This window comes from Canis lupus, chromosome 19 (assembly GCF_011100685.1).
Source record: "Canis lupus familiaris isolate Mischka breed German Shepherd chromosome 19, alternate assembly UU_Cfam_GSD_1.0, whole genome shotgun sequence".
NCBI classification, from domain to species: domain Eukaryota; kingdom Metazoa; phylum Chordata; class Mammalia; order Carnivora; family Canidae; genus Canis; species Canis lupus.
Genome location: NC_049240.1, coordinates 15,419,472 through 15,436,614, shown reverse-complemented (window position 1 = coordinate 15,436,614; position 17,143 = coordinate 15,419,472). Strand labels below are relative to the sequence as shown.

The 17,143-nt window shown below is 33.4% G+C and overlaps 1 long non-coding RNA gene across 1 annotated transcript; it reads left to right on the top strand.

The window, feature by feature from the left end:
* Window positions 1–6,208: 6,208 nt before the first annotated feature.
* Window positions 6,209–14,774, top strand: LOC111091113. Its single transcript, XR_005373948.1, has 5 exons — window positions 6,209–6,297; window positions 8,828–8,874; window positions 12,434–12,492; window positions 13,104–13,226; window positions 13,779–14,774. It is a non-coding gene; the product is annotated as an uncharacterized LOC111091113 (long non-coding RNA).
* Window positions 14,775–17,143: the final 2,369 nt, after the last annotated feature.

The following is a 17,143-nucleotide window of genomic DNA, read 5'->3' as shown; positions in this document are numbered from 1 at the left end:
TAAAATATGCTAGATTAAATTTTTAAAAGCTACATTTCTATGTTATGTAAATTTGGTTGCTTATATAAATGGAATTTTATTTTTACAATGTTTGTACTTATAGGAAAAGAAATATATTGATTACATCTTTGTTGTTGAAATGTTTCATAATACTCTCTAGATAAAATATTAAAGGTAGAAAAATAAGAGAAGCCAAGGTTCCAATTTTAATAGCAAAGTACGCAAGCCTCTGTATGCATGTAAATACATAGTATGAATTATTAGGAAAATGCTATATATGAATAACATATTACTAAGTCTTCATCTTTTTTTGGTAACTTTTATCTTTGCATTAGCACTTTTACCATTCAAGTCCTAGAGATATTTTTATTTAATTTCCTGAGTTTGAGTGTCTACTTTTACCTCAAAATATTTATTAGATCTTAATCCACAAGGAGAACAGTTTATTTTGATTTCTTTATAACTCAAAAAATCTCAACTTTTTTTTTTTTACAATTGTTTTTGGAAAATGTATCCTCTTGTAGATTAAATGCGTGAATAATATAATTTAGACAGTAAAGTTGTTATATTTAGAAAAATTATGCAATTTATGAATGGAGTTGAAAATGAAATCTGTGTGTTATTTAAGTGATCAAATAGTATTATGATCATAATTTATGGAAGCAAGACATTCCCTAAATTCATAGTACATTTACCTAGGCTTCATTACATTTCTTGTGTTTTGTTTATGAAGAGTCCCAGAAACGTCTCAAAACAAAACAAAACAAAAAAGTAAACTATATTGCCACCAGCAAATAGGATCAGCCATTTCAAAAGAGTTAATTGTTGCCTATCTATGAGGACAAAGTCTTATGCTATAGAATACTGTTTCCTTCTCTAGGATAACCAGTTATTAACCTATGCTTTTAGAGAATTGCCTTTAATTTATTTCAATGTAAATTTGATAGCCATACTAATTTTTCCCCTATTTTATAAATTTGAAATCATAAGAGTAAAACTTAAAGTATTTTTTAAAAAGAATATAAATGAACCACAGGTACATATTCCAATATGAGTAACTCCTAAAAACATAATGTTGATGCTGTATATTAATATTTTTAAAACATGTAAAATATTTGCATATATTTGTTTTATAGATTACACATTTAATGTAGAAGAAATGTGTAAAGAAAACAAACTACTTTCATTTTAAAGTTGTGGTGAATATGTGGCTAAAAAGAGGGAGGTAATTTGAACTTTTGCTTTAGAACAGTATTTAGATGTCCTTATGATTCTCCCCTGCTCCCTAAAATTAAGAGACTGACTCTTCCAGGGACGCCTGGGTGGCTTAGTGGTTAAGTGTCTGCCTTTGGCTCAGGGTCTGACCCTGGAGTCCCAGGATAGAGTCCCACATTGGGCTCCCTCCATGGAGCCTGCTTCCACCCCTGCCTATGTCTCTTCCTCTCTCTTTCTGTGTCTGTCTTGAATAAATAAATAAAATCTTTAAAGAAAAAAAAAGAGACTGACCCTTTCAAATCCCAGCAGAAGATTGAAGGTTTACTTCATAAAGAGAACACAATAGGGTCTCTGGACTTGACAACGGGCAAGTGGAAAATTGAAGTACTACACAGAAAGGTAGGATTCAATGGAAGTTTCCTTTTAAATGTTGGGTTACTGTCTCACCCCCAACTTTTCTCATATCCCAAAATGGAGGCATTCACTACCACATCCCATAATCAGAAGATTGCTGGTACGGTGGTGGTGGTGGTGGTGGTGATGGTGGTGGTGGTGGTAGGGGGAGAGGCAGGCTTCTGAATGAACCAATCAAGCCAGGTTACTAAGAGAATTTAACAAGTACTCATTAATAAGGGAGACCCATAGCTCAGAAGACCTGTAATATATAGACAACGTTTCAGATCAGATTTAAATGCACTGTTTTTAAGGGTAAACAGACACCCATAGCTAAGAAATATCTGGGGAGGCCTCCATATATAATAAATAGATCAGAACAAATAGAGAAGCAAGAAAGGAACTTGGAGGAAATACACTAGGCAGGAGGCAAACCTTACCACCATTAATATTCTCAGAGAGATAAAGGAAAGCAATATATCCAAGCAAGAAGAGCAGGATGTAAGAAGAAAAGAGATATTTGGGGAACAAAAATTAATTTTTGGAAATATAAAATATATAGTAAAAATAGAAACTCAATATATTGGCTAGAAAGTTAAATTAAGGGAGTCTTACATAAAATAGACCAAAAATAGATCAAAAAGACACATTTATGGGTAACATGAGAGAAAAGATCAGAAAATCAGAGGGTCAGGTCTAGAGTCTCAACATCTCAATGAAAAGAGTCCTTGCAAGAGCTAATAGGGAAAGAAACGAGAGAGAGAGAGAGAGAGAGAGAGGGAAAATTAACTCAAGAAATTATTTTCAGAATGAAAGGATTTGTTGTTTGAATAAATAGACCCACCAAGTGCCTAGAACAATGGATAAAAGTGGATCTAACTTTGCATATAGTCCTACAACTTCTGACATTATTATCAATGACAAAAGCATGATTTTCAGAGAGAAAACTGTGTTTATACAAGGAATTGCAAATCACATGTGAAGCTACAGGACTACAGAAAGTATGCCTTAAAATATTGAGGGAATGTTTTTTTCTGATTTAGTATTCTATTCCTAAAAGAATGTCACTTAAATGTGACTGCAGATGTTTTGATATACAGAGTGTTAAAAAACTATTTACCTCCATGCACTCATTCTCAAAAAGCGGCTAGTGGATAGGCTTAAAAGAAAATTAATTATTTAATTATTAACTATTTTAAGCTACAGGTGTTTTAATACATCTAAAAAAAGGAAAAGAGATTTAAAAGGTAAAGAAGGAAGGTCTAGAGAGAGCAAACAATCTAGATTAGAGCAAGTCAGAAATCACAGAGATATATTTCCAAAAGGATGACTTTTGTTTGACATCTGATGTACTTGAATATATTTAGAGAACTATTTTACTTCTGGAGGTAAACTTGGGTTGATGGTTAGTACACAAAATTGGCAATTAATTCATCGAAAATTAAGAAAATACAGATAATTTCCAACTTTAAGGGAGACAGTAGGTTGTTCAAGCAAAAAAAATAAAATAAAAGTAATATTCTATGTGACTTAGATGTGAATCATGTCTATAGATTCATAATAATATAATGCAGGCTACTGACCTAACTATCTGTAATTACCTTTAAGAATGGACAGAAGGAACATGTATTTGTTGGATGTAGTGGAAAGAGAACTACATCCCCGAGATACAGAGATAAATAACAAATGTAACAGCTAACATAATTAAATATAATTGCCTCTGGGAAGCAGTGAATGATGAGAATTGGGAGTGTTTGAGGGGGGTGCGGGTAGAAGACCACTCTTTTTCATTAAAAGGATTTGACTCTTTAAAGAACATATAAGTTTGAGAAAATAAAACATAATTATGAACAAAAAATCATTAAAAAAGAGATGATATGAAATAGAATAAAATGAAATTGTTGTCCAAGAAAGGAAACACTATTCTTGAATGGGTAACAGTTATGGAGAACTATACTGAGAACAAAAGTAATTGGAAAACACTGAACTGTATTTAATTCTATATGACCTATATAAGTACATGTCTTCAGTCTTGTTTGTTCCTTAATCGCACTGAGACTTCTTTGCAAATTACTTGCAATTCTCTCTCAATGCTCACTAGATGGAATGTTTATCATATATTCTATTCTTTTCTTTGATCTGATAGATACAGTTTACATTTAAATCTAATCCAATTTTATGAAGAAAATGTCTAATGTTATAAAATCACAAAATGTTAAAAGAACATTTACAGTACAATAAAATGCATGATTATAAACACTGTTACAAATCACATCACACATAAAACCACTTTAACTTTTAACCAGATTATCATCTGGAAGGCAATGTACACATTCTGAGATCCAGAGCCCTTGCTCCAGCGTTTTAAATTAAAATGGAATTGTGCCAGGGGAAAAAAAAATTAAGAACACAAAAAACCAAGAGCATGAGTACAGAATTAACAGAACAAACCTAAAAAAGCATTAAGACAAATTTAAGAGAGTTGTAATTTGAAATCAAGTATCAATGAATTATTTTAAAATCACAGTACTAAATGATCAACACAATTCATTTTGAAGCTTTCCTGCAGAAAGAATCAGATAAGAACTATATTACAGTGGCCCAGAGAATGACATCACAAATAAGTATATCCATTTTGCAGACTCTTGGCCAAACAATAACATATTTGGCAGCATAAACAAGTAAGAGAAGAGTATGCTTTTTAAACTTCTCCAAAATGCTCTTGTTAAACCCAAACTCATGACTTCAGTTTATGTATAGCCCAGCGTTAAAAGGAACAAGGATCTAGTTGGACTCAGACAAAATTTGTGTTAAATCGGTGGAAATATACGTTATGAGTGCTAATAGTCAACTGACTGATTGTAAAGAAAATTGCTTTCCAAAGTGCACTATTAATTATTTCTCAAAAAATTTTATTAACAAAATGAGAATAGTTTATTAAAGGTGCTGAGTTTATTAATACAAAATAATTATTAAATCCAAACTTCTAAACAACTTACTTTATAAAGTCGAATAATGATTCATGCTTATATTTTCAATATATGTCATATGTGTATGTTGTTAAGGTGTGGGGGTGGCATTTTGTTCTTGGAAGTTTTCACAATTTTTCCTCATTCAAATACTATTATGTTATAAAATGGAGTTCACTTTAAGTTCAGATATTTAAAAAAAAAATACAATTGCATACTACATGCAACTAACTATAACCAAACAAAGAAATTTAGTTTGCTTTAGGAGAGATTATCAAATACTTAGGAGCTTCTAGAAATCCAGACACTCCAATCCATAATCAGCCATAAAAGGCTGTTCCAGTCAACACGTCTACCCAAGAAACCTAGAGCAGAAAGACAAACCTGGACCTGAGTAAACGAATTTCTCATTTATGAGATCATGAATGTTTTTATATCCTAATACAAGCTTTTACAAAAATATTCCTTTTTTTTTTTTTTTTGGTCTGTGGTTAAAATTCACCTGATTTTTACTCTCAAAGATCTGAAAGGATATGAAGTGTCTGAAATGATACTCAAAGAACATAAACTTTACATTTCATAATGTCAGAGTACTAAAATATGCCCACAGTTGAATAAAACTTGGGGAATATGAAGACAAGTGGCTTGTTAAATTCCCTTAACTTGATGTATTGTTACTGTCCTTTGAGATTGCTTTACCTGAAACTACTTTATGCCCTATTTTCATCTACATACCTGTGTATGTGTGTTGTTTAACTCAGATTAATTAAGATTATAATATTGAGATTATAATATTGAGTTCAATCACAAAGCTCACTCATCCCTCCCCTATTGTCAGCTTCACCACTATTTCAACAAACCTTTAGATTCAAGGATGGATCAATTCGAGAAGTTGATTCAATCGAAAAGCTAAGCAGATTTATTTGATTAAAGTGGGTATTTCTATGTGAATAATCAGAATGCTGGCTCCTTATAAGGAAGGTATATTTTAAAATGCAAAAGCAAAGCATGAGGGGGAGAAAAAAACTCATAAATCTAGCAATGCTTTTCACGTATTTTAGAAGGTGTATATCTTCAGACCCAGATAGTTCTGTGTTTTTTATCAGTTTAGGAAATATGTTGATTCTGTAGCTCCCTTATCTGTGAAATGGGATTGATAATACCTATGAAAGTTTTTCCAAAGTGTTGCCTTCCATAAACCCATCTGCATCAGAGCCATCTGAGACTTAGATAAAATTCATATCCGTGGGCCCTACTGGTGAACATAGGATCTGTGTTATTAACCGGCATCCCAGGTGATTTTTAGCTCCCTAAATTAGAAGGGTCGTGAACTTTGGGATTATTGTGTAGATTAACATTAACCACCAAAACATTTAAGGCTCTGGCAAACAGAGCTAATTCTGAATCTTGTTTTAATGAGGAAACCATGAATTCTAAATACAAGATTGCCAAGATTTGTGTTGTGAGGGGAAGGATTCTAGTTAGGACTGCCCCAGAGCCCCAGGGAGCAGCAGCCTGGTGTGGTGGGACTAGAAAGGGCCCAGGCTTTTATGTGCTGGCACATTATTGCTTGAGCCCTAGTGCTGTCATAAAGCCCAATCCTGAACGTGTGTGGGATAAGCTGACATGAACATAATCTTGTGGGCTGTGTGGTTAGGATGAGAGGACTTGCAGTAAGGAAGACAAAGGACAGCCCTGACATGCTACCTTCCCCTTTGAGGTCATTTTTCCTCCTCAGATACTTTACTACTGACACTTAAGCACTGCATTTATAATACTCTAAGATATCTGATCAATACGGTAGGGAATTTAAGCTGATTAATTCACAAAAAAGGGAAACAAAAGTAGCAAAACTGAAAAGGGAATCTGATCACTCTAACAACAAAGCAATATATAAATTCTGTATCTCTTTTCACTGACTTTACAATGCAGGACAAATCAACGGATGATAGAGTTCATTTCATTAATATATACATAATTAATTGACAATATTGCAATTGTGTATGGTATCAAGACATGCTTAAAATAATAACCAAAATAATGCAATAAACAAGGCATTCCATGGTAATGTTTCAGCTTTTTCAACAAGGTTTAGAATTAGAGTAAAAAGTAGTCTTTTGTCTTGTTCTAAATTAAGAAAAATTCTAGGTAGAAATGCATTTTTCTTAAGTATCTAATTAAGGATGAGAACAATGTGGTCCTAAATTTAAAATCAATGTCTGAAAGACTCTGTGGATTTTGTACATAATTTATTTTTTTTATTGTTCTTTAGATGCAAAATATGAATGGTTTGTGAAAATCAATTAAAATGTATTATGCAGGAGAAATACAGGAGAAATGTTCATAAGGTGTAAGAATGATTAAAGGAAATATTTGTTGGGAGGGACTGATGTGAAAAGTCTTATCTTTTATTATTCTCTAGGTAATACACACCTAGGGATTTATAAATGAAAATTGGATTACATGTGGGAGGTTAGAAAGCACAGACTTAACTCTCTATTTCTGTCTCACTATAGATTACAATAGGTAGAACAAGTTCATGGAAAACCTGAGTTACATTTGAAAAAAAACAAAAACAAAAAAACTCATGTATGTTTTGAAGTAAATATAATAAGAGGCCTAGTAGTATGAACTTGGTTGGGTATTCAGCTTCAGTTTAAGGATTTGTTGAATCCAACTTCTGAACTTACATACCGTAGGGGGATGGGGTCTGTGTGTTACTTGTTGATATACACACCACTTACATTTACACTCTATAGAACAGGCTGAGATATATGATCCCTTTAAGCAAATCAGTTACATTTAATAGTTCAAAAAAACAACTGGCAGGTAATCTTTACCTCTGGAATAAAGCTCCGCAAGTGAAAAGTGAGTATGTCATTTCTCTTATTGGACTATGAGATTTAAATTTGGAAGGAAAATGGAGAAATGAGTTAAATAAGCCCCCCTTTAATAAATAAATAAAGTATTAAAAAATAAGCCCCCCTTTGTTAAATAAATAGAATTAGATTAGATTTAAAAATAAGGTTAACCATTAAATAATATTAAAAATTAAATCTAGAAAAATTTCCAGGAACTCTCATAGCTATAAACTATGCTTCACCAAGGAGAAAAAATTAAAACAGGGAAATGTAATATGTAGCATATAATTTATTTTTTCAGCATCACAAAGCTAGAAAAAAATCTGACAAAAAGCTCACATACTAAGAGCTCACATATTCTTAGACTATGACTATTTTAAATCTTAAGTTCTCTATGAAATATTTGTTTCTAGGACCTTATAGCTACTTGGTTTATGTATGGCAGGAACTGAAGGCTGATATTTATATTAGTTCAATCTGGAAAATACTTTTGATAGGCCTACTTATGACTGGTGAGGATTTAGTTTTGCCTACACTTAGGTTTCATGTTAAGTCTGGCAACTTCTTCTTCATTTCACAATTTTTTTCATATTCAACACAATAGTCTTACAAAGTCATCAGAGGGGCAATATTAACACACACACACAGACCCATAAAACAAAAGAAAACAAACAAAAACTTAGCAATCTGTGATGCTGTTTCGTTGTACCTTCTCCAAAGATATTGGCAGTGGTCTTTGGTACCTGTAGTCCTGAGGACTATATGAGACTGTGCTCCAGAAACACTACATGTTAAATTCTTAGACATTCTGCGAAGTACACTGCAGGAAAATTGATGAATTTTTTAAAGATTTATTTTATTTATTTGAGAGAGAGACAGAGAGAGTAAAAGGGGGAGGGGCAGAGGACAAGGGAGAGAGAAACATAAGAAAACTCTTTGCCGGGTGTGGAGTCTGAGAGCCCCAATCTTACAACTTGAGATCAGACCTGAGCCAAAACCAAGAGTCAGATGCTCAACTAACTGTGCCACCCAGGTGTCCCAAAATGTTATTTCGTATTACGTCATCTTCTTAATCATACACATAAACACAGAAAATCCTTAACTTGTCTTGCTTAATGACGAGTATAAATTCTTCTTAAACTTTGTAACGCTGTAGAGTTGATAACAGGAGAGCCACTGTCACAAGACAGGATCAAATTGCTACAGATGTCAACATGACATAAAAGATTCTTAGGTAATAATGAGACTTTAAAAAATTTCCTTTCCCATGTTTCATTTTAGAGTTCAATGAACTGAGGCAAAGAGAAATGAAATATTGATAAGCATGTAGCATGCTAGTAGCAAAGCTAGTTCTTAATGCAGGCTAATGTCATTTTGCTTTCTTTTTAGTTTTGAGAAAAGGAAGAAAATAATTATGAGAATTAAGCTATAAATAGGTAAGTGAAATAACAATTCTAAAATCTCAATTCACTGAACTTTGAAAATATTTTTGGCAGACTTGAGTCCCAGGGCAGTATCACAAATGAAATCAATTCGAGTGACTTGATTTTATTTAGCCAAGACGGGAAGACATGTGACACACATAATAAGAACCAAAAATTCAACATTTGCCAAACATTTTCTGAGGCAACTGGTGTGGGAAATATTGGGAATTGGTACATGAAAAAGACACATCTCTGGTCTAGGGAGTGGTGTAGTCTCTTGTGGTAGTATAATATACTTCAATTATTAAAGGAGGAACACCCTCAAGAAATATGGTCAATTAATATTTGATAATTATTTTTATTAGCTACATAGATTCTTCAATTTAGTACTCTGTGTATTTTGTACAATGAAATCAACTTTTATTATTATAAAATTTGGGTGAGTTCATTACTAAGTACAACAGATTAAAAGTGCTAGTTGGGAACCCTGGGTGGTGCAGCGGTTTGACACCTGCCTTTGGCTCAGGGAGCGACCTGGAGACCCGGGATCGAATCCCACATCGGGCTCCCGGTGCATGGAGCCTGCTTCTCCCTCTGCCTGTGTCTCTGCCTCTCTCTCTCTCTCTCTGTGACTATCATAAATAAATAAAAATTAAAATAAATAAATATATAAATAAATAAAAATAAAAGTGCTAATGTCTCAACCAACTTCTTTAAAGGTTGTAACATCTAAATCTATTTGGATCCTCTCCCCAGTGTTAAAGTATTATTTTCAAAGAGATAAAATCATGACTCTCAAGCAATTATAAAGAAGAATACCCGTTAAAGATTTTTACTTTAACTCATTAATTAACCGGTGAACTAGTAATATGTTAACACCAGTACAAAGAACATTTGAGAGGCAAATATAATCAATCGAAAGGATTGTTGGGGTAAGACTGCTGGGTTAAATACAAAAGTGGTTAATGTCCGACACAGTAATAAGCCATAACCTTTCAGTTTATCTTTCCTGTAGGACAGATATGATTTGCATACCTATCAGAAAAATAATATGCAAAATGGCCTCTGTCCCTAAAAAGGTATAAAATAGTCTAGTCAATGGAAAATTAATAAAACTGCAAGCCCAGAGAACAGTATTCTCTTTTACTTATTTTGAAGCTTTGGAAATCCTTTCTCACACCAGCATGCTTTATATGGCAAGGCACTATGCTTCTGCTCAAGAACTCCAAATAATTTATCTTTTCTACCTTACATATCACTCAATTGCAGAATCTATTTGACTTGAGTTAGTCTTATTGAATATTTTTAAGTAAACCTATTTGCCAACTGCCCAACTTTTATAATAGAGAAATTAAAAGAAAATTTCTGAGTAGAGGACTTTGCTTATTTGAAGAAAAAAAAACTTTCTAAACTTTCTACTGCCTAGAATAGGTTCATTTTAAAGTTTAAATGTCTGTATGAGGTTCAGAAAATTTAAGGTACCTCCATATTTTAGCAGGTATATGGAATTTTAAATGTAGCAGTTGGAGTTTAAATACACTGGGGAGGAGACAGGTAGGGGATCTCTTGATAAAGACAGGATTTCAGCTGATGGAATTTAATCCATCTGTTAAGGCCCTGAAAAGCAACACTTTGGGAAATTTCTTTGCTTTAGGGCTTTGCCTCAGAAGATCTAATAATTTATTTATTCTTATAAAACAAGGATATAGAAGTTTATAGTTGCTGTTATTACATCAATTTCCATTCTCTCCTATACATTGCTACTTAAATGTCAATGAGAGAAAAGAAGTTATGGGGCATCTGGGTAGTGAAGTCGATTAAGTAACCCACTCTTGATTTCAGCTCAGATCGTGTTCTCAGGATCATAGGATCCAGCCCTGATTGGGCTCTGCACACCAAGCAGAGAGTCACTTAAGATTCTCTCTCTCCCTGTCCCTCTGCCACCTGCCCCCGTGCTGTCTCTCTCTCCCTCTAAATAAATAAATAAAAAATAAATAAATAAATAAATAAATAAATAAATAAATAAATAAATAAATAAATAATTTTCTAGACTGATTGAGAGAGAGACAGAGAAAAGTTCTGCCAACCTAGCTGGGAGGAGTGGAAAAAAAAATGAGTTCCAAATTTGAACTATAGATGAGAAGGAAATCCTAAGTTTGTGAGGTTAAAGAACTTCACATTGCATAACAGAAATTAAAACTCATCATTAAGATATTGCTACAATTATATGTGATAGCAAACTGTAAATATATATTTATATGTTAATATATGTCATATAATATATGATTTGAAAAGAATATATAATTTCTTAAAGTGACAAGCTACCTAGGCACGCCAGGGTGGCTCAGTGGTTGTCTGTCTTCAGTTCAGGTTGTGATCCTGAAGTCCTGGGATTGAATCCCACATTGAGTTATGCACAGGGAGCCTGCTTCTCCCTCTGCCTATGCCTCTGCCTCTCTATCTGTCTCTCATGAATAAATAAATAAAATCTAAAAAAAAAAAAAAAAATCACAAGATATGCAGTAAGAACCTTAGCTATGTACAAGTTTGTCCTTGATTGTGTTGTTCTTCTTTTATCAATATCAATGTTGAAGTGGATAGTCCTAATGAGAAATATTACCTGACACTGCAATGAGAATATCTTCACGGGGAATTTTATCACAATATTTTCTTTGTACAGACTTTGTTGACTTCTGATATTTTTTAAAAGTTAACTAAATTTACAGTTCTAATATGGCTGAATTTTAGCAAAGAATAATGAGGCCTAGTTGTTGAGCCTAAGCTTAAGATAACATTAACCTCATTAGCTATGGAATAAGTTTCATGAATAATATTTATTTACCTCGAATTTTTACTCTAAGAATTCTCATTATTTCGTATTAGAATAAACCACTTAGTTTTTCCAGAAACATAACCCCTATGTATTACATTGTTTCTGTCCAGAATTAGGCTTTGAATAGTGCTGATTTGGATAAAGTATATATTATGGTATGTACAGTTAGAATTTTTTAAATGACTATTATGTTAAGATACTGAGTTTATTTTTTTTTTAAAGATTTTATTTATCTATTCATGAGAATACACAGAGAGGAGAGAGAGAGGCAGAAACACAGGCAGAGGGAGAAGCAGGCTCCATGCAGGGATCCCGACGTGGGACTCGATTCCGGGTCCCCAAGATCATGCCCTGAGCTGCAGGCGGCGCTAAACCGCTGAGCCACTGGGGCTGCCCAGATACTGAGTTTCTGAAGAATGAAGAAAATCTCAAATTTAAAATTCAGAAAATCATGAAATCATGAAAATATATAAGCTAAAATGATTTAAAAATTATGAGATTTGATTTTCTTTAATTGCATGTTCACAAATAATTCAGATTCTTTTGGATCATGGTCAATATTTCTCTTTCACCCAAAACGTCATTTCATCACATAGTAGATTTTCAACTTTACCATAAATCCATTTTTTGTAAAATTTAATTATAGTGTATGTAAATAAAATAATTTCAAATTGCTAACCATAACAGGATTATTCTTATCTTCCTATCTAAACTAATACATTTCTTCAATAATGCCAGGACTGTGTTTTGCTGACCACTGTCTGTCTAGGATATAGAAAGAAAGCCTGTTCCATATGGTAGGTCCTTTTTGTTAACTGAATGAATTAATGAATGTTTTAATTTGGCAATATTCAATCTGTGCTACTTTAGAATCATTTTAAAACATACAGAATGCTTTTTTGTAATATTGTATGGGTTGTTTCAAAGAATATTTTAAAAAACTGGCTAATGAATTGGCTTGAAAGTTATTCCTATTTTGTATAAATTGTGGCAAATATAACTAAGGTCAACTATCACCCTAAGAAAATGTCTACTATGTACAATACAACTCATCAATTTCCATACAATTCTTGATCTATAGCTTAAAAAAATCAATATAACCTTACAAATCACTCACTTCTGATACATAGTCCCTTAAGCTTGGTATTTTTACATGATTTTGCTCATAAATTTATCTTACCATCTGTCTGGGCAAATTCAACAGCTTCTCTTATTTTGGCAACTCTGAATGAACGCATTTCTACAGGAAGCCTTGACATATTTATTTTATGCTCTTTCATGAGGGTTACAAAATATGTGCTGCATGATCTAGAAAAAAAATGTGCTAGGAACTAAAACCTTGACTGTAAAAAGCTATATATTTTTTTCCTTTAAAATCCCTTGAAAATCTCTTATTTGATTTTCTTAGTACTCTTTCTGATAATATGGAAAGCAAGATAATTCAGCTGTGAAAACAAGCGAAATTTCTTCTAATATAGAACAGCTGAGTGCTTCACTGTCCTTACAAAAGAATCCACTCCTGTAGCCACAGGTATTTTTTTTTAATCAAGTTTATTATGGGCACAGTGCGGCTGAGTAAAGGTTCTCCTTTCTTATTGTAGAAAACTTAGAAGAATGAAAAGGCAGAGAGAGCCTAAATTGTTTTAGTTTGTGTTACATTGGCCTTGAAAAGAAATAGAAGAGGATAATTTAGCCAAAAACAACAAACATCCAGTTACCACGAATTTCAAACTTTCAGGTTTAGAGTGAAAGAGACCCATTAATTCAGGGATGTCAAGGCTGCTGGTGAAATTGAATACAAAAAAATACTGTCCTGTGAGTTGCTATAGCTAAGTTCCCTACTTTAGTAGATAGCGTTTGGGGGAATATCTATGCCTGTTATTCAAGTCCTCCATAAAACAATGGACAAGAGTGGAGGGAATAGAATCATGTTGTCTAAAGTACACATCCACTCATTCAGAATCCCACCTCTGACTGCTGAGAGAAAAATACAAGTAACAGTTTCCTGAGAATTGTTAAGCCAACATACTATTAAATATACCACCTAACATTGTTCTTTTCCTCTCCTTTTTCACTCTTGCAGCTACCACATGTGATGGAAGGAATCCAAGTTAAACACTCTCACCAGAGCATGCTCCAAGACAGATGACTGGGCCTCAGGCTTGGCCAATACAATGCACTTCTATTCTCTATTTATTTTTGTAGTTCAAAGACCTGGCAGTAACCAAGTTGATGCCTGCCACAAGGACCAGTGCACTCCTGATTACTGCCCAGTGACTTTTATAACTATACGCCAGCTACTCAGATAGACCACGTATAAAGAGTAGGGGGATTTTTTGGAAGGAAAAGAAACCCCAGCTTCCACTTAAGCTTTGAAATTTCAGATGATGTACTGCCAACTTACAGACCTTGCTTTAATCAGAGCAGCCACATGAAAAGGCTGTTTCTATTTACCCTAGGTCATTTAGGAAACCAGTGATAAGTAGGCCGTGCAAAATTTCAACTTCTCTTAAAGTTGGCGTGTTCTCCTCAACTAGAGTTGAGTCTTGATTTCATTTTCTGAGTAGAAATATTTACAACCCTGTCAAACATGAGTTTTAGCCTTCCTTCTGTCTATGGGCTTTTTAAAGAATGGGCTTTTTAAAAAATGCTTTTTAAAGAATGCTTAGGGTTAATGTGAAGTTTTCTAACAGTGGGCCCATGTAGATTTAAATAATGACTAAACTGCTTCACTGGTCTGGTTCAAGTTTCATCAGAGACTGACTTTAGCTAGAAAAAAAATAACATTCTATTTTAGTTTTGAATTGTATATTTATGTAATAAAAAAGTAATCCTGCAGAACCTAAATTAACAACCATAATATTCAGGAATTCAACGTTATAAAGGAAAAAGGCTTAGGATACCAATTTATTCTTTGGTATACAATGATTCCTTTGGTTGTTTATAATATTTTGATTATCTTTATCATTAGTATAGTCCTTGATATTGTGATATCCTGGATATTTTGTTATCAAAATATAAACAGAAGTTCCCTTTCTCAATTATTTAGTCAATATTGTACTACTTAACACTGTAAGCTTCCCGTACTTTACAGTTGTAACAATTTTATAACAATAAAATTTCATTTACATGCTTATCTCTCTTCATCTTTTGTGCCACTGTGTCATATTAAATAGATTTTTAACCCTATCTAACAGTGTTGCCTTTTTGTTTTAAACCGTTGTCTATGGAAATCAGGGGAAAAAAACCTCTCCCACCTTTTCTTTTCCCATTTCTAGAAAGTATCTTCATTCTTAATTTTAGAACCATGTTTTCATCTGATATCATTTTTGATCAACCAAAGAGCCTTCTTTAGCATTTCTTACTGTACACATCTGCTTGTCATGAATATTTTTTATTTTTATTTATCTGAAAATGTTTTTTTTTTAAGATTTTATTTATTTATTCATGAGAGAGAGAGAGAGAGAGAGAGAGAGAGAGAGAAAGGGGCAGAGACAAAGGCAGAGGGAGAAGCAGGCTCCATGCAGGGAGCCTGATGTGGGACTTCATCCCTGGACCCCAGGATCATGCCCTGGGCCGAAGGCAGGTGCTAAACTGCTGAGCCACCCAGGGATCCCCCTGAAAATGTTTTTATTTCATCCTTGTTTTTCTGAAGGATAATTGGAAATAGAATTCTGAATAGACTGCTTTTTCAGCACTTTAAAGCAGTCTTTCTTGTTCTAACCTGCATATTTTTTAAGATTTTATTTAATTATTTGAGGGGGTAGGGAGAGAGAGAGAGTATGAGTGGGGTGGAGGGCAGGGGGAGAGCGAAGCAGACTCCCCACTGAGCAGAAAGCCTGGTGTGGGACTGACTAAGCCAAAGACAGACACTTAACCAACTGAGCCACCTAGCTACCCCAACTTCCATATTTTATGATGAAAAATCAGCCATATCTATATCATTATTTCTATGGATGGAATGTCTTTTTTACAGAACTAACTTCTTGATTTTCTTTTTACTCTGATCTTCAGCTAGCTGTGGGCTTTTTGGACCTGTGAGGGGATAGTTGATATTATCAAACTGGGAAAAAATCTGACCATTATAGCCTCAAATGTTTTCCAACTGTATTCTCACAGCCTCCTCCTTCTCAGACCAATTACATATATTAGCTTGCCAGATATTGCCCATCAATTCTCCAGATTGTGATATTTTTTCTTTCTTTTTTATTGAAGTAGAGTTGACACATAAATGTAACATTGGCTTCAGGTATACAACAGAGTGATTCAACAAGTCTGTACACTATGCTGTGCTCAAAACAAATGTAGTTGCATTTGTCACCATACATGCTCTTCTGACTGACTATATTTCCTATGCTGTAACTTTGATCCGCATGACTTATTCATTCCCTAACTGGAAGCCTGAGCCTCCAACTCCCTTTTATCCATTTTGCCCAAGCCACATCCCCTTCCCTCTGGCAAACACCAATTTGTTCTCTGTGTTGAAGAGTCAATTTTTTGTTTGTCTGTTCATTCGGTTTGTTTTTAGATTCCACATTTAAGTGAAATCGTATGGTATCTATCTTTTTCTAACTAATTTCACTTATCATAATACCCTTTAGGTCCATCCATGTTGCCACAAATGACATAATTTCATTCTTTTTTTGGCTGAATAATAATCCTATATATATCCTACATATATATATATATATATATATATGAATATAGGATATGATATGTGGCGAGATATATAGATATAGATATATCCATTGATGTGCTCGCTTTGGCAGCACATATACTAAGATATATCCATTGATGAATGGATAAAGAAAGTATGGGACGATATATATATATATATATTATATATATATATAATATATATTATATTATATTTATTTATTTTATAAATACTTTCATTATCCATTCATCAATGGACAATGGATGGATACTTGGGTGGTTTCCATATCCTGGCTATTGCAAATAATGCTGCAATAAACATGGGGGAGCATATATCTTTTCAAATTAGTGTTTTTATTTTCTTTGGGTAAATGCCAACCTAGTAGAATTACCAGATTATATGGTATTCCTATTTTTAATTTTTTGAGGAATCTCCATACTGTTTTCCACAGAGATTGTACCAATCTGCATTCCCACAAATAGTGCAAGAGCTTTCCTTTTTCTCCACATTCTGACAAGTGTAAGGTGGTATCTCATTGTGGTTTTAATTTGCATTTCCCTGATGATAATGATGTTGAGCATCTTTTGATGTATCTGTTGGCCATCTGTATGTCTTCTTTAAAGAAATGTCTATTAAGGACCTCTGCCCATTTTTAATTAGATTATTTGTTGTTTTGGTATTAAGTTATATAAGTGCTTTATATATTTTGGATATTACCCCGTTTTCAGATATACAACTTGCAAAGATCTTCTCCCATTTGTTAGGCTGCCTTTTTATTTTGTCGATGGTTT